This window comes from Cucurbita pepo, chromosome 11 (genome assembly GCF_057944985.1).
Source record: "Cucurbita pepo subsp. pepo isolate OVF chromosome 11, ASM5794498v1, whole genome shotgun sequence".
NCBI classification, from domain to species: Eukaryota; Viridiplantae; Streptophyta; class Magnoliopsida; order Cucurbitales; family Cucurbitaceae; genus Cucurbita; species Cucurbita pepo.
In genome coordinates, this window is record NC_141808.1 from 8,579,640 (window position 1) to 8,598,978 (window position 19,339).

Genomic DNA, 19,339 nt, shown 5'->3' on the forward strand with positions numbered 1-19,339 from the left:
GTTTCCTATCACACCTTTCACCACTTTCCGTTAGTATTTCACAATTAATTTCCCTATAATTTAATAAATGTGAAATACGGCTCTAAAATGGCCTTGGATACCTTAATCGGGGCCGAAAACAGATCTGGGAGGGTCGAAACAGTGGAAACCGGGCTGAAAATAGGTGAGCCGAAGCGTCGTTGGAGGGAGCCTGAGCCGTTTGCGCCGCGCCGAGCAGAGCCGAGGGACTGCCTGCGCCACTATGTGACACGTGGTAGCGGTAGAGCGAGCCACGTCGTGCGGTAGCGTCGGGTCAAAGCGCGGGTCGTAGTCTGGTTTAGGTCGAGGTCTGGGTCGCGGGCTACAGAGGCTACTAGGCCAAGACTATCGTTGGTCCTCGGCTTATTGGGCTGGGCCAAAAGTTTTTTTTTTGGGTTGCAGGTCGGCTCGATTGGACCGATAGTCTGGTCTCGAGTTGGTTCAACTAAATTGAAGCTTTTGGGCTGGTCTGAGGTTTGGGCCACTGTAGTTGGGCTGGGCCGAAGGCAGAGGCCGAGGGAAAGAATTGGCTGAATCTCTCAGGTTATGGGTTCTGGTTGACCCGGATCCGTGGACTGATGGTGTTAATATAACACATGCGGAAGCAATTTGGATCTTAAGCACTTTTAGAACATCAATTATAAATAACTAGCATGTTCATAAGTATTAAAACTTAATGAGTTTAGATACTAACCTTTTGTAGTTCAAACTCCTTTTTCCTCACGAACCGGTTTCGAAACACCACTAGTGTCTTCTCCACTATTCTCCAGCCTTAGAACGGGATTGTGGAATCTGGTGAGTGACTAAACTTGGGAGGGATTTTGTATATGTGAAGAGAGTGTTTGTGAGAGGCTTTTTCTCAAGGTTTTTCACCAAGAAGAAGAACACCTTCCATGTACCATGATCACTCTATTGAAAGAGTCATGTTTGCATGTTCATGCAAATTTGAGATCACCAAATTTTGACACTTAAAATAACACTCAAATGTTTGGGATTATGTGGCAAGCATGCATGTTTGAGTTAACCAAATTTTGACACTCAAAATTCCACTCAAACTTGTGGGGTTTATTTGGCAAGCATGCTAAGTTTGGTTAAACCAAATTTTGACACCTCAAAATTCCACTAACATGGATTTTTCCATTAAATGAAGTCAACATTTTGACTTTCTTCATTTTAATTCAACAACTAATTTGAATAATGAATTTTAAATTAAAGTAACATTAAATGATTAATTAAACTATTTAATTAATTCAAATGCCAATCCCAATCAATTCCGACACATAATTGATTAAGATATTTAAATCTTATTTAAATATCTCAGATCCTCTCTTTTTGTTTAATTCGTAAATAAAGCAAAAATGCGGTTAAATATATCGTATATATGTAGTGCATATTCCCTAAGTTGAATTCTAACACTTCGAACTCACTCGTCACACTGTTCTATGGTTTAGTCCGATATGAGCTAGCAGAGGGACCTAATGGACCTATAGATCATTGGCTCCAACGACCCAAGATTAACCGGTTAAACTCATTAACCTTGTTAACCAACATTCGTTAACTACTAGGACCTCCACTATAGCCCAGTAGTTGCACTCCCCTCACTATAGATATATTTCTGTCCATTTGATATAACCATGATTAGTAAGTCGATCCTTCACAGGTTGTTCGTAACTAGAGCTAGGTCAATTTACCGTTTTACCCCTAAAGTTACTTCTTGTTCCTTATGTCTCACTGATTCTCTAATGAACAATTGGTTTGTGGTCCAACCAGTAAACCGAATCCCTCTCAGGCTAATGAGAGGGTGGGGCACCTTGTTCAAGACCCGGAGTCAGTGTTTAAGGGAACTACCTCTCTTCTATCCTTAAAAGTGGGTAGGAGTGAATTCCATCTTGCACCCCACGTCCCCAGCCATTCACCCAGTCTTACCCCTGAAATGAGAGGCCTATTGAGTCGGCGAACTAGAGCCACTCTCACCCATGCAAATCTAAGGATAATTCTGAACAAACAGGAGTTCATGGTTAGCTCAGGATTAAAACCGAGTTACCTAGGTTATCGAATGAAAAGAAAATCAGTCTCAACAGTAAACGACATTATAAAGTGAGAGTGGTTTTCTTCATGGTCCGATCTTATGCAATACTCATTGCATAGGACGCCCCAACTCACATGTCTCCACATGTACAATTTAGTGATCACATTGTTTATATCATATACAAAAGTGGGCCGCATCCATAGTGTCCCAGAATAAGGTACTCAGCCTTATCCTTCCTTATACTATAGATCATTTTGACTATATATACTTGAACTTGATCCACTCTTATGTCTCTACATATAGTTCAAGTAATCATACTATAGCCAGAGTATTCTTAGTTTATTGGATTTAGATTAATGATCGTAAAGTTCACTTTATTCAATAACAATCTTTACTGAATAAATAACAATAATAACTTTATTGAAAATAGAATATGTTTTTGTTTACAAACTATGAGTTTTAGGACATAAAACCCAACATGAACCTCTATTTCCTTATTCCATTGACGAACGGCAACAAACCGGGATAACTCTCTATTTCCTTATTCCATCAATTTTACATGATGAAGATGCGGATTCCTTTGTTTAATTGAGTTTGAATGGAAAGCTAAACTTAATAGGGGAGGCGAGAGAGTTTTATATAGTTTAAGTATGTTGACGGTATGATTTTAGTTTATTAAAGAGTTGTTGTTAATGATTTACATGTATGTTTAATTAGCTACTTTAGATACATAATTGTTCTCTTATTCGGGAGAAGAGAGGGAGCAATGAAATCCTCTTTAATACTCTAGTTCCATAGCAAGGAGACTTGAAGGGCAATAGAAGGGTTAGGAATAATTCTTCTCCTAGAGCCTTGTTAATAGAAATTACAACGATTATGGAAATAATCACCATTCATGACCCTCGGAAGTGGGCTTGAGAATCTATTAAAAGGAACTAAAATCTACCACAAAACTCAACAACTTATCTATTTAATCTCTCTTAGCCGAACCTTCCTCATTATAGTTGATCTTCTCATCATTTTCTATTTTTCAACAGCAGTGGCACTCTGTTTTAGTTTTTTTTAAATAGTTAAATCTCCAACACCCATTTGAATGTTACTAAAAAACTCACTTAATTTCCAGCCATAAAATTAACCAAAAAGATAGGTTCCCTGTGGAATCGATAATATACTTATTACTTGCTACTTGTGATAGTGTATAATTGCACTTATTCTTGTGAATTTTATATCACAAAGCATGTTGGACAGACTACATTGGTCTATCGAGATAGTTTTCATGCCAAGAATCGAGTATCCGCTACAACATTAAAAAAAAAAAAATCGTAGGTGAAATATGTCAGGTTCTCACATATCTCATCATGTTTGTTTGTCTTCTATCTTTTTCTTTATCATTTTCACTTTTCCCACCCATTTTCATCACATTATTGATGAATATGGATTTCCACTTTCATCTAATTATTTGTATGTACATTAAGAATTGTACTTTGAATATGTAAATTAAGCTAGGATGACAGAGCTCATGTAAATTGTAAGGGCTAAAGTCATTAAGTGTAGGAAAGGTATCAGAGCCAGCCTCTCAATTTTTGTGAGGGATGAGGAGTTACTCGATCTTTAAGAACGACAGTGTAAACCAGGAGGATGATAAGAGAGATTCAGAAGAATTTGGAGTATGTGATAGCTGAGCGAATAGCCCTTGTGTTCCAGGTGGTAAGACGCGGGAAGCGCAGTAAGTCCGTTGGCAAGCTTGGGTGCTTAGTCATATCAAAAATTCTGAAGAAAATCTTATCTACAACCTGACACCTTTATCAGAGACAAAAAAAAAAAAAGATTGACAACTTGTCAGTCACACAGTGAAGGCTCACATGTGAATTATCAATGTTTGTAAATTATTAGTCTTTTAAATTATTAGTTTGCTCTATGTTTTTTCTTATTTTTAGGAAAGCAGATCTTGCAGGGGTCCTGTTCTGTTAGATTTGATCTTATCTTTTAGTTGGTGTTTTTCAAATTTACGTTCAAACCCGAAGTCTATAAAACGACTTCATCAATGTAAGGAGAGCATCGATCAGCCGATAGCTCTCTCTTGAATATCAATTGAAGAATTCACAGAAAAAATATTCTACTCTATCTCTTATCTTATCTATCTTCTTATGAATGAATTTTTGAGAAAGCTCAGGAAATCAAACCATTTCAACTGTTCTACCAATGAAGAAGAAAGTTCAAATGAACATAGAAGGGGAGAAAATCTCACAATCTCAAATACTGTCAATCAAGAATATCAGATTGCCAGGATCGAATATCAACTCCAAAATTGGACTATTCCAAAGGTAATCCTAAAACTATCTACCAAATTTCCACCTTCAATTTTACTCAAAGATCATGCATCAAATTCTCAGAGAAAAACATCCCAATTCATAGCAATAGGGAATCTCTGAATCTTTTTTCAAAATCTCTTATACTCCAACACCGTGAAGAGTTTAACTATCTTCACGTCGGTCTTGTCCAAGTCGCTGTAAAACCATTGTTCAGACTTAAGTTAGATATCCCAGTCCTTATCTTCTTACGAGATAAGAGACATGAAGATTTCTCAAATTCTTTATTGGGAATGGTTCAATCCAATCTAGAGAATGGACCAGTCTATTTCAATTGTTATCCAAATTTTACTTTGTCGCTCCACGACCCGCACATATTATCAGCCCTCATGCTGGACTTACAATCAAAAAATTTGAACATCAAGGTTGAAACTCATTCTTCAGTCGTCATATTCAAGGTTTATTACAAACTCATGAATACAAAGATTTCTCCAAGAGCATTAAGATCCTCGCCAAAAGAGGATCAACCATGCTCATAGAGGCAAATATTGGAAAGTCCTCGGTGACTGTTCCCAAAACTCTTTCTTGGGATCAAATAACTAGAAATACTCTCTGGAAAATGGAAGATGCTAATCTTCCGAGGAAAAAGAAATCTCAAAACCCATTACAAATCATCGAACATGACGATGGAAGCGTTGAAATAAAATTCAGCGAAGAACCCTAGTCAGAATCAAAAGTAAAAGAATTCTTGAGTTCTAGACCAAGTACGTCGGGAGTTTCAAGATCAATGTATGACCCCTTAAAGGTAAAAGAGGTCAGTTATGATCAAAAAAGTGCATCAATCCACTATGAAGATGGCTCAAGATCTCCAACCCATAAGGATATGGATACTCAATCCGTGTATGAAAGTCAGCTAAATGTCATTACGACTGACTTCCAGATAGACAGAGAATTATTGAAGGCAGATTTTATGTCAACTGCCAACTCTTCAAAGAGAAAAGCTTTCTTCCAAACTTACAAAGAAGCTGAGCGAAGTGAATTAAGTGCTCAATGGTATTCTCATATGGAAACCATAGAAGAAAACATATCATTCTTCGAATGGTTTGAAGAAAATATTTTGCAAATATGCACTTCGACTCAAAGAAGCTGGAAGACTACTAGAAGAGGCGAAGTATATTCAAAACATCATCCGTTGGAAGAAGTCGAATTTGACAATTATTACGGAGAAAAGGTCAAAGCTAGTCCTTTCAAAACTATCCCAGAAGGACTAGAAAAGGGTAATCCGACCCTAAAGGATATCAAGAACATCCAGCATCAAAATAATTATTCAAACAAGATTTTATCCACGATCTCCACCCAGCTTGAGAGTATCAAGGGAAAAATCCCAAAAAATTATGGTACTCTGCAAGAACAAGCAGGCAGCTCTGTACCGAAAGTCGATAGTCAATCCCAATACTCAGACCGGCAAACCTCGACGTATTTACAAAGAGGATTTCAAAAGAAGAGGCTGCGATGGCCAAAATAGAAGAAAAAGTGGATAGAATCCTAAATCCTGGGATAACACATCAGGATTCATCTGTCAATGTCGTTAACAATGACGACGAAATTCAAGAATTCGAAGACGAGATTTTAGATGAGGTAGAAGAGCCTCTCTACAAACGAATTGAAAGAATCTCCAAGAGAAGTCAAAATAATACTAGTAATCAGAAAAACTGGTATCCTCAACCGTCTTTTCCGGATATTCAATTGGAAGAAAAGACTCTACAAACTCAAGCTCATTACGATGGTCTAGCAATCTATGAATGGAATATCGATGGATTGTCCGACTATCTGATAATGAATGTTGTCAATGAAATGATGATGGCCGCAGGCGCGTATAAATTACAGGGCCATAAATCTTACCATCAAATAGCTCAAGTTTTAGTGACCGAATTTACCGGGCAACTCAAGGACTGGTGGGACAAATATCTCGATGAAGCAACTCGCCAACAGATATTAAGCCACCATGTCATTAGGCCAACTACTCAAATCATCAAAGAGGAAGGTCCATCAACTAGGACCGAAGTACAACATGAAAGGGTAGAGGATGCTGTCAACACCCTCATTTATACCCTTATAGAATTCTTCTTTTGCGACCCCATGAAATACCAAGAAAGATCCGCTGAAATACTCATGAACCTGAAGTGCCCCACCTTAGGAGATTTTAGGTGGTAAAAACACATGTATTTGAGCAAAGTTCTTATTAGAACAGACAGTTCGTTTGAATTCTGGAAACAGAATTTTATCAATGGACTACCAAAACACTTCTCAAGAAGGATCAAAGACGGTCTTAAGACAAAGTATAATGGAACAATTCCATGGCAGACTTTGTCATACGGGTCAATAGCATCCTTCATCATAGAAGAAGGACTCAGACTTTGCAATGAGTCAAAGATTCAAAACAAGCTCAATTCTTCGATATCAAATAGAAAAGAGCTTGGAAGATTTTGCGATCAATATGGATGTAAGGGGATAGAGGCCCCCAAAACCTCGAGAAGGAAGAAGGTTAAGACGCATCCAAAGCCTTATAATTCGTACAGGCCTAGAGAAAAGTATCGGAACTAACCAGTACAATCTCAAAAACCAACATATTCAAGAAGAAAGTATACTCCTACAAAAACCCATAGAGGAAAGAAAAAGCAAACTCGCTTCAATGTCGAGAAGAAGAACACTATGCTAACAAGTGTCCGATAAGAGGAAAGATCAATGAGTTGGATATAGATCAAGAGCTGAAAAATCAACTACTACGACTGGCTCTAATCGACTCAGAACAATCAAGCAAGGGAGAAATCCTTGAACTCCAAAATGAATCTGATTCATATTCTAGCACAAAATATGAATCAAGACAGGAAGGAAAGAGGACGTGCGAAGGATGCATAAATGTCCTTACAAAGGATCAAGAAATTCTACTCGAAGTAGTAGAAAAAGTTCAAGATCCAGAAATTCAACAGAAAATCGCTCAATGACTTAGAGATGCCATGACAATCTCTAAGCCACCTGAAAGGGAAGAAAGAAATCCCTACAGACTTCAATCAGTTCTCCAAAGGTTTGGAAAATCGAGAGAACTCACTACTCAAGACCTACAAAGAGAGATTAATAATCTCAAACAAGAAGTACAGGCACTAAATCTGAAACCAGGTCAGAATCCTATATGCTTCACCAAGAAGTTCTCAATCTTCAGGAACGTCTGCTCGAACGAAAGAAAACGGCGCAACCAAACCAGGACGAGGATGACTTTCAAAGTTCCTTCGTTGGAGCCATCACCACTCTTCAATACCAAAAATGGTACTCTCTCGTTACCTTAAAAATTTATGATTTCAAAATCACACTAAAGGCTCTCATACATACTGGAGCCAATCAAAATTGCATTCAAGAAGGCCTAATACCTACAAAGTATTTTGAAAAAACTACTGAGGGCCTTAGAGGTGCAAATAACAATAGACTAAAAAATAATTACAAATTATCTAAAGTCCATGTTTGTAATCAAGGAATTTGCTTCGTAAATTCCTTCCTTTTAGTAAAGAACTTAGGACAAGAACTAATCCTAGGTACTCCTTTCATTACTCAATTATACCCTTCCTACAATAAGTGAAAACGGGTTAGAGTCAAAAGCCCTAGGAAAGAAGATAAAATTTAATTTCTTCCTCAAGGATTAATGAAATAAATAACCTTCAAACGAATACAATTATTCCATCAATAAATGTATTAAATTATAAAGAAAAACAAATTTCTTTTTTGAAGGAAGAAATTTCATTTAAAAGAATAGAAGAACAGACTCAAAGTAAGACCGTCCAGTCTAAAATCAAAACTTTACAAACTCAAATAGAAAGGGAGATTTGTTCAACTATCCCTAATGCCTTTTGGAATAAGAAGAACACATAGTTAATCTTCCTTATGTCAAAAATGCAAAAGTATTTTCAAAATTTGATATGAAATCAGGATTTTGGCCAATCTAGATTTCAGAAAAAGACAAGTACAAAACGGCTTTCAATGTCCCTTTCGGACAATACGAATGGAACGTTATGCCATTTGGGCTAAAAAACGCTCCATCCGAATTTCAAAAGATTATGAAATATATTTTCAATCATTTTCAAGACTTTTCAATTGTTTATGTTGACGATGTTCTGATTTTTTCTCAAAACATCGATCAACACTTCAAGCATCTTCAAACATTTTTTACGACAATCATAAGAAGCGGTTTAGTTGTGTCTAAACCAAAAATTAAACTTTTTCAAATAAAGATCCGTTTTCTTGGATTTGAAATTCATTTGGGTCTAATTAAATCCATTCTAAGATCCATTGAGTTTGCCTCAAACTTTTCGGACCAAATTATGGATAAAACCCAACTACAAAGCATTTTGGGATGTCTCAATTATGCGTCTGATTTCGTTCAAAATATCAAACCCATTTGCAAGCCACTTTTTGAAAGGCTAAAAAAGAATCCAAAGCCCTAGACTGAAGAACACACCAAAACAGTCCAAAAATCAAATCCATTGTCAAGTCAATTCCGTGTTTATCGCTCATAAACCTAAGGGCTAGTTTAATAATGGAGACCGACGCATTCGATATTGGATATGGAGGAATTCTGAAACAGTCTCTTGACAAGAAAGAATCAATTGTCTGTTTCCATTCGGGAATATGGAATTCTACTTAAAAAAATTACTCAACAGTGAAGAAAGAAATACTTTCAATAGTACTTTGTCTACAAAAATTTCAAAGCGATTTAATTAACAAAAGCTTTGTTATCAAAACATATTCAAGGGCATCTAAATTTGTTTTAGAAAAAGATGTCAAGAATCTTGTGTCTAAACAAATTTTTGCTAGATGGCAAGCCATTTTATCTTGCTTCGACTTCCAAATTTTGTCTATAAAAGGGGTCGAAAACCCCTTGGCAGATTACCTCTCAAGAGAGTTCTTACTCTCGAAGAAAAACTCTCCCTAGCCAACCTCCTTCTCCCAGTGTTGACCGGTGAGAAAGAAACAGAAAAAGGAAAGAAGCCCATTGATTATTCAAACACACCTACTCCAATGACGTCTGATAGCTACTCAATGGATGCTGGTTTCAGATTGGTGACCAGGTCTAGAGCAAAGCTTTCTCAAAAACAAGCGGAGGTTATCACTCCGACGAGGCCTTCTGCCTCTTCAACACGGCCATCTTCCGCTACTCCATCGAGACCTACTGTCTTTTCCACTTCAAAGTGACCTTCTGTCCCCTCAACCTACACGGACGCGGTTGTTCTCGTTCGATTTTCTCCAATTCCTGAAATCAAGACCTATTTTAAAAAATCTGTGTCTATACCAAAAGCCCTGGTAGAACCAGAATACGACGACCCAAAAATCAGCGAGGTCGTCAAGAAAGTCTATCCATCGGGATTCTTCTATATCCCGGAAGATCTTCATAAGACCAGATGGTTTTATGAATTCATTTTACTCGACACAAAATCTATCAAAATTACTCATATTCCGAGTCGCGATGATCCTTCAAAAATTGCGTACTCAAAGTTAAAAAAATTCAAAGTCATGAATCCGACTTACTAGAATCAAGATCCATCCACGGAAAAGACTTTTTCAAAACCATTTGTTCCTCACTCCTACTCATACAGAGACTATCAGATGGCATGGTTCAATGTCATTTGGTATCAAAATTATGAGCACTCATGGTTTATCCAATTTTGCCAAATGCTCATAAAATTCATTATCCATTTTGGTTCATCAAATGGTGAAAAATCTTTGGATCAGCTAAAGATATATTCCCCGTTCCAATACAGGAATCCTTCCACTACTTTATAAAAAATATATTCAAAACCCCATTTCCATTAACCAATGCCCTTGTATACTTTCAAATTCCTTGGATTTTAACTTAGAATTTTCAAATAAAAGAAGCTGAAGACCAAATAAAACAGGTGTTCAAAACTATTAAAATCAAATGGTGGGATAAATATACTTATACCCACGCAGATATCAAAGCGATAAAGGTCTAGCTATCATAGAATTACCACCTTCACGATTTATCCAAGAAGAGGACCTCCGAATTCCTTAAATCAAAGTTGAAGCTACTCGCTGCATTAGCCCAGACAACTTCGGAAGCTGATTTTCAAAAGCTTCTTCAAGAGGCCGCATCAGTCGGTTCGACATCTTCTCCTTCTATTGTAGAAGAAGAAGAGGAAGACACGATTTATGATCTTATCCATTCTTGGATTCTCAACCACCTCCGTAAATATCATCATCAATGACTGAATAGTCGTTAAACTATTTGTAAAAAATAAAAAAATAAAAAAAAATAAATAAAATAAATAAATCGTAGGTGAAATATGTCAGGATGAAACATATTTCCTCACATATCTCACCATGTTTGTTTGTCTTCTATCTTTTGTTTTATTATTTTCACTTTTCCCACTTTTATTATTTTCACTTTTTCCATTTTCATCACATTATTGATGAATATGGATTTCCACTTTCATCTAATTATTTGTATGTATATTAAGAATTGTATTTTGAATATGTAAATTAAGCTAGGATGACAGATCTCAGGTAAATTGTAAGGGCTCAAGTCACTAAACCCTCAACTCCAACTTGCTTCACCACTGTTTCCTCAGCAAGAGTCTCAGAATTTTCTTGAGTATCCGCTACAACATCACTATGTGAATTTTTCAGCAACTCAACCTCAGCTCCCACTTGCTTCACCTCTAATTTCTCAGCAACAGTCTCAGGAGTTTCTCGAGTATCTGCTACAACATCACTCTGTGAATTGTTCTGCAACTCAACCTCAACTCCCACTGGCTTCGTTGTCTGGGTACTTTTCTTCAATTCTCTGGCAGACTTTGTGAAGCTAACTTGTTTTTGTTTCCTCATAACGCAGTTCTCACAAGGACTCGTATCAATAGATTTCAGACCTTCCAATAACTCCTTCCGGCTATGTCCAAGTCTATTGTGCCATATACTTCAATTTGAAACACTTTAGCAACAGCAGCTCTGTTCATACACCCTGCAGTGGGGTATAAAGTTCCAGATTTTGTGCCACGTGCTACCATCATAGCACCCTTTACAATCTTCCACGAACTCTTACCAAACTTTGTTGCATAACCTGTGCTATCCAACTGACCAATAGAGATAAGGTTCTTCTTGAGACTAGGAATATATCTAACATCCTTTAATGTCTACTAATTTCCTGTCGGAGTTTTTATGCAGACATCCCCTTTTACTTCGATCTTCAAATCTTTGTTGGTCGCAAGATACACATCTCGAAACTTCCAGACTTGAAATTTCGAAACAACTCTTTATTTTGAGACGAATGAAAAGACGCACCTGAATCCAAAATCAGAGATTCAATCGGACTATCCACGCTGATGATTAGAGCATCCCCATTATCTTCTAGTAAATGTATCGAATCATCGTCATTCTTTACTTAAAGTTGAAATCTTAATAAGAACCACACGGTGAAAAAAACTAAATCGGGGTTAATATTTTTTGACATTATTGTGATGAGTGTAACTCTCATAGTATGATATCGTAATTGCACACTATGGAGTGTTCATGAGTTGCATTAGGTTTTGTTGAGACATTTTTTAGATCCAGTTCCATTATTTGACTATAAATTTTTTAACCTAAGCAACCCTTATTAAATAATGGAATCAACCCACACCAATGAATATTTGTGTTTGGTTGGGTATGATAAAGTCATTTGTTTAAATTTTATTTTCAATAAAAATAAAATGTTAATTTATTAAAAAAATCTATTTATTTATTTTAAAACATTGAATTACATTTTTTTAATTCAATCTCAATATATATTTTGAAAAATCACCCTCTAAATACTTCAAAATATTATTTTAAGAGATTATAGAATAATTAAGAAAAAAATTAATTGAGTTTTTTAAACCCCGATGAATTGATTACTTACTCAGTATTGTTTAACTCATTCATGCTACTCTCTCGTGGAGTTTCCATAAGTTCCCTAACGAGTTTCAAATGTATATTTTTCAATTAAAAAACCGGTTATCAAACATGGTTCTATTTTTATTGTAAACAATGAAGGAGAACTCGTTACCAAACATGTCCATAATTGCCTTCATTCACAACAAGAATATAAAATATTGAAACGTCATCCTTGTTCATCAACTTTAAATTTAAAGGACCATTGCATTACACTTTAGAACCGGTGTTACTGCTAACAACAGATTGTTAACTATATCTCCCATTGGTGGTTTTGAAAATAACTAAAATTTACTAATAATAAATAAAAAAAATATACAAGCTTAACATGGTGGTGGTTACCCATTTCCAATATAACAATTATATGTTTTGGGTGTAATTGACTATGGAACCTAATTTTACTCATATAAAAGTGGAACAAATCCAGCACAAATATTCTCATATTTACAAAATGAATTCATTTTCAACACTTTCACGGTCTCTCCTATTGTCATTGTTCTTTGCTACCCTAATTACTAACATCGATGGAAAAATCTTCCGAAACCCACCGATTATTATTTCTTTAGTTTTAGTGGGTGTAATTGACAATGGAACCTAATTTTACTCATATAAAAGTGGAACAAATCCAGCACAAATATTCTCATATTTACAAAATGAATTCATTTTCAACACTTTCACGGTCTCTCCTATTGTCATTGTTCTTTGCTACCCTATTTACTAACATCGATGGAAAAATCTTCCGAAACCCACCGATTATAGTAAACATAACAAATGTTCTAAGAAGTCATGATCAGCTCACTATTCACTACAGATCTGGTGATGATGACTTGGGAGTCCATCATCTCCCACCTTTGAGCGGTTACGATTTTAGTTTTCAACCAAACTTTTGGGGCTCAACACAGTTTTACTGCACCTTCCAATGGTCTGGCTGGTCGCATTACTTTGATATATACAAGGATGATAGAGATAGAACCAAATGCAACGATAGTCTATGTTTGTGGTTTGTGGTTGAACATGGTATTTGTATGTTCAACTATAAAACCAAATTGTATGATATTTGCTACACATGGCTGCTAAATGAATATAAAAAATCGATATATCCATGAATTGGAGGGTTTTGATTATGATATTATAATAAATCGATATAAATTTGATACAGTGTATTAGTTTTAATGAATTATATTATTAAGATTTGTTAAGGTATTTCAATGCATAAAATGCTTATTTATTAATTTCTTCCACTTTGATCGAAATTATTTGCCCTCATTTATTGAAATCTCCCATCATTTTTTCGAACATAAATCAAACTCAAATATGACAAGAATACAAAACCAAATTAACTTTTTTTTTTTTTTTTTTTTAGTTATAAAATTTAAACATCTCATTAGCTTTTAATGTTACGTTACTTGTCTATATTATTTCGATGAAAATGGGTCCAATTTCAATGTCGGCGCAGTCTCGAAGAATATCATTATTTTTATTTGCTAATCTATTTACTATGGAATTATCAATTGAATTTATAGCCACCCAATCAAAATAATTCATTTTATAAGCTTGTTCAAATGGAAATGATTAGTGTCACGGTCTTACATCAATCGAATAATGGAATTTGTTTATTACGACTCTCAAGTTGTCCGATGGGCGAAACTCGCATAAGAAACTTAGTTTAGTTTGACCCGCAAATGCTTCCACTAATGAGAAACTGTTGTATTATAGTAGTTTGACCCATACATTTTGACCGTTTGCAAATAAGGTATGAACTACCCTAAGCATAATTTAGTAGATACGGTATGAATTAAGATCACAAAGTTCGGTAGTTCAATTTCTTACTCCTAAAATGTTGAACTTAAAAAAATGAAAATTTAGAGACCTATTGGACATAGTCTTAGGTTTACGGACCAAATAGATATAAAGTTGAAAGTTTGTCGTGGACTAAACGTATAATATAGATAACTTTGAATGTCCAATACGCTTTTAATCTTACATGATTTTAAAACTTCATCATAAAGTATGTATTCCATCTTATTGGAGGTCCTCATGATGATTAAAGAGTTGTCATTCTACAAATGGGTCAAAACCTTACCATGTTTAAGATATTTGAAGGTGGAGAATATAGGGCTTGGATTCTTTGCTCCGACTAGTCTATGAATCCACAAGTAATGAGAGTCGAGATGGTCACTGTTGAGAGTAGAGATTCGATATGGGTCAAACCCCTTACCTTGTTTAAGATCTTTGCTCCAATAGGCTGAGTCGAGATTCGATGGATTTTGTTCAGATGGTCACTGTTGATCATCTTATTCTTGTCATAATGGCAGTTTCGTAATTATCCATATCTTCAAGGGTCATTAGGTAGTTTGTCACTTTCGGAATATATTATTACTATTTTTCTATAAAAAAAAATCCATTGGGTCTTACATGGATGACTTTTCTTCATTTTTTGGTGTTGGTGTGTTACATTGGATAAGGAAGGATAAGTAGGTAAACAAAGAAATGGAGCAAAACTATATTACCCCTAAGGATATCAAACTATGGTTCATGACCTAAAAGACCTCCAAATGCTATTAAATTAGGTGGTAGACCTTATTATGTGATGTCTGAAGATGTGAAGATGTTTGAAAGTTATTGGAACACGTTGATTAGCAAAACCAAGAATAAGAGATAAAATGACCAAAATGCCCCTAGGACTACTTATTTAAATTCAAGGTCTATATTTAAATTTAAGGCCTATTTGTAAGGACAAGGAGTTATGTTCAATGGTTCAAGTTGATTAGAGCAAGCTTGGAACCTAAAGCAAGTTAGGACCAAACAAACACCTAAAGAAAACACCTCAAGACACAAAAGTCAAGACCCTTCTAGAATCCTCTAAGGAATTCATTATGAATGTATGACCTTCTAGAACAACCCATGTTTGTTATTACGATATATTCATATATTTACGAATGCATGTTATAACTTTTGCCTCAAGAAATTATGAACCTTAGAAACTTACAAGATTGAGAATCAAGAACAATATAGCTCCTTTCAAAAACTATACAGAGGATGCTTTATTGAATCCTAGAATAAATGCAAAATCTAAGCAATAGTTAGGGTAACAAACCATTACCTCGTATACTACAAACTCTGAAAATACTTTATAGGCTCTTTCCTATTATCGATGCTACTCCCTTCCCTATTGAATGTTAACTTCTTGACAATAATGGCCTGTCTAGAATGCATCACTGCCTTGTATACAGTCTCGCCATAAGCACATATCTTGTGAAAAGTAATAGTGGCCTCAATTAGATCTTGGGAAGAAATTCTTTCCTTAGGTGGGAAATAGACATCCGAATCCATAGATTTTCTTTCCTTGTTTTGCTCCATTTCGAATGGATGTCTCATGCAATATAAGATGATCATAATTAGAACGATAGAAACTCCACCAACCTTAAAAGATGGAGACGATGAATCTCCATTGCAGTTGTCAAGAGGTCCACCACAGAGCCCCTCTTTGTCAATGAATCTACTAGTGGGCATGTTCTGAAAAAAAGTTTTTGAAGGGATCGGATGTCTCACGTTATGCTATATTGCTATGCCGTAGCAAAATTAGTAGATTTGTACTCAAAATATAATGATTGTTCTTCAACTAGGTATACTTTTTACGACTAAAACTTCTATTTCACATTTGTTAAATTTTATTTTTCTCTTTCCAACGTTGCTTACATTTTAACAAACATTTTGTTTGTCAATAAAAACATATTAGTTTGATTAAAATAAATAAAAAAAAGCTCAGACAAAAAATCAATTGAGTAACTACTAAATTTATGTAATATATATAATATTACAATTAGTAGAACAAAAATATATTTATCCATATAATAATTAAAAAAGATTTTAAAGTAATATTCTTGTCAATTTATCTCAAATTCCATTTTATTTTACTTTTTTTTTCTTTTTTACTTTAAATTTATTAAATTTGGTTGAAAAAGTAATTTATGAAAAAACAATACTATGTGAATAAGTGTGACTTCTGAGTAAATTATGGGTACATGAATCACCTAAGATCACATCCTTATAAGAGCGACCGAGAGGATAAGATAATTAAGAAATGTTTAAAAGACTTGAAAGTCACTACCTATACAACCAAGGAGCACCTTCCTTTATGGTAGCTCAATCATAGGACCACATGGTTAAGCATGTTTTACTCGGAGCAATTATATGTTGGGAGACCTTTTAGAAATTTTCCTAGGATGCATGTGAATGAGGACAAAGTGATAACTATCTAAAAGTAGAGTCATATCAAGTCTTTTTTGAGTTAATATTGCACTCTTATTCACCATTTTCTCATTTATAGCCCCATTTATTCTACTTAGTGAGCATGAAATCATTTATTGCGGTCCAATGTGAAAAAAATATGATTTGACATAAATCGATCTTAAGTGTATTTTTAATTGAGTTATGTGGTAAAATTTCAGAAATTTATAGTAAACCATGTGGGAGTAGCGAATTTGGAAACAAATGGGGGATGACATGGAAATGATAAATTCACGTCAGCAGTCCAAGTGGGTCATTGACTACCCAATGAGGAACATCCTATGTGTACTACTTATTTCTTTTCAGCTCTAATGGGGAACCCATGCATAATATAAAAGGAAAAGGAAGACTAAGAGGAGAAGAGCCACATTTTGGGGAGAAAATTGAATTACACAGCAGCAGCTTCTGCTGCAGCTTCTACTGTGAAACTAGAGAAGAAGAAAAAAACCCTAATCCAGTAGCTGTTTACAGCAGAAGGAAAAGGAGACCAACAAGGATTGATTAGGGCAAAGAGGTGGACGTGAGAGTTCAAAAGAAGGGAACTTCCATTGACGAACGGCAACAAACCGGGATGACTCTCTATTTCCTTATTCTCTTTCCTTATTCCATTCATTTTACATGATGAAGATGCGGATTCCTTTGTTTAATTCAGTTTGAATGGAAAGTTAAACATAATAGGGGAGGCGAGAGAGTTTTATATAGTTTAAGTATGTTGACGGTATGATTTTAGTTTATTAAAAAGTTGTTGTTAATGATTTACATGTATGTTTAATTAGCTACTTTAGATGCATAGTTGTTCTCTTATTCGGGAGAAGAGAGGGAGCAATGAAATCCTCTTTAATACTCTAGTTCCATAGCAAGGAGACTTGAAGGGTAATAGAAGGGTTAGGAATAATTCTTCTCCTAGAGCCTTGTTAATAGAAATTACAACGATTATGGAAATAATCACCATTCATGACCCTCGGAAGTGGGCTTGAGAATCTATTAAAAGGAACTAAAATCTACAACAAAACTCAACAACTTATCTATATTTAATCTCTCTTAGCCGAACCTTCCTCATTATAGTTGATCTTCTCATCATTTTCGGTTTTTCGACAGCAGTAGCACTCTGTTTTAGTTATGTTTAAATAGTTAAAATCTCCAACACCCATTTGAATGTTACCAAAAAAACTCACTTAATTTCTAGCGATAAATTAACCAAAAAGATAGGTTCCCTGTGGAATCGATAATTTGCTTATTACTTGCTACTTGTGATAGTGTATACTTGCACTTATTCTTGTGAATTTTACATCATTTTATTATATTCATCCACAAGCGATCAAGTTTTTTGTGCCGTTGCCGGGGAACCTAATTTGGTTATTTTACTTGTTGTAGATTTTTGTGAGCTGGAGCCAACAAGAAGTCATAGTAAGCTGAGTTTTCCCACTGCTGTATGTACTGCTGAAGAATTGAGTTTACTGCTGCAGAATTCTGTATATGAACCCACCTACGGGTTTGGAATTTATTTTGGATCCTGAAATAGAGAGAACATTTAGACGATGGTTGAGGGAGAAAAATAAAATGATAGAACAGAATATACAGCAAATGGCCCAACTAAATCGGGAGTTTGAAAATCCAGTGATGATGGCTAATCAAGAGAGAATTACTGCCAATGCCATTCATTTAGCAGATGACAAAGAAAGAGCGATCCGAGCATATGCACACCCAGCTGTGGAAGAGCTAAATCCGTGCATCATTAGACCCGAAATACAAGCAACCACGTTTGAGCTAAAACCTGTGATGTTTCAAATGCTGCAAACCATTGGGCAATTTCATGGACTACCGTCGGAAGATCCTCACCTACACCTAAAGTCATTTTTGGTAGTTAGTGACTCATTTCGATTTCAAGGAGTGGATAAAGATGTGATTAGACTGAGCTTATTCCCATAATCATTGAGGGATGGTGCTAAATCATGGTTGAATACCTTAGCACCGGGAACAATTGATTCGTGGAATAGTCTAGCAGAGAAATTTTTGATCAAGTATTTCCCACCCACGAGAAATGCACGGTTCAGAAATGAGATTGTTGCTTTTCAACAGTTTGAAGATGAGACACTAAGTGAAGCTTGGGAGAGATTTAAGGAGATGGTTAGAAAGTGTCCTCACCATGGACTACCTCATTGTATACAAATGAAGACTTTCTACAATGGATTAAATATTGCTACTAAACAAGTAGTTGATGCTTCCGCCAATGGAGCTATTTTGTCAAAGACATACAATGAAGCATATGAGATTTTAGAGAGAATAGCATCTAACAATTGTCAATGGGTCGATGTGAGAAGCAACCCAGGAAGGAAGACTCGAGGAGTACTTGAAGTTGATGCTTTGTCCTCTATCAATGCTCAACTAGCTTCGGTGACTAATATTTTTCAAAATCTAGCATTGGGGCAAGACTCCATGATCAAAGCACCAGTCCATACAGCTGCTGTAATTAACCAGATAGCAGCTGAATCTTGTGTATATTGTGCAGAGGAACACACCTTTGATCAATGTCCAAGCAATTCGGCCTCCATTTTCTATGTCGGGAATCAAGTTAGTCAAGGCAACCCGAAAAATAACCCCTTCTCAAATACTTATAATCTGGGGTGGAGAAATCATCAAAATTTCTCATGGAAGGGACAAGGCTCGTACAACCAACAAATGCCCCCTAAAGCAAATTACCCTCCGGGTTTTGGATTAAATC

The 19,339-nt window shown here is 35.6% G+C and overlaps 1 non-coding gene across 1 annotated transcript; it reads right to left on the reverse strand.

The window, feature by feature from the left end:
* Positions 1-18,664: 18,664 nt before the first annotated feature.
* On the reverse strand, positions 18,665-18,770 carry LOC147790231 (small nucleolar RNA R71). The gene has a single exon (XR_015423046.1). It is a non-coding gene; the product is annotated as a small nucleolar RNA R71 (small nucleolar RNA).
* Between the last annotated feature and the right edge of the window lie 569 nt (positions 18,771-19,339).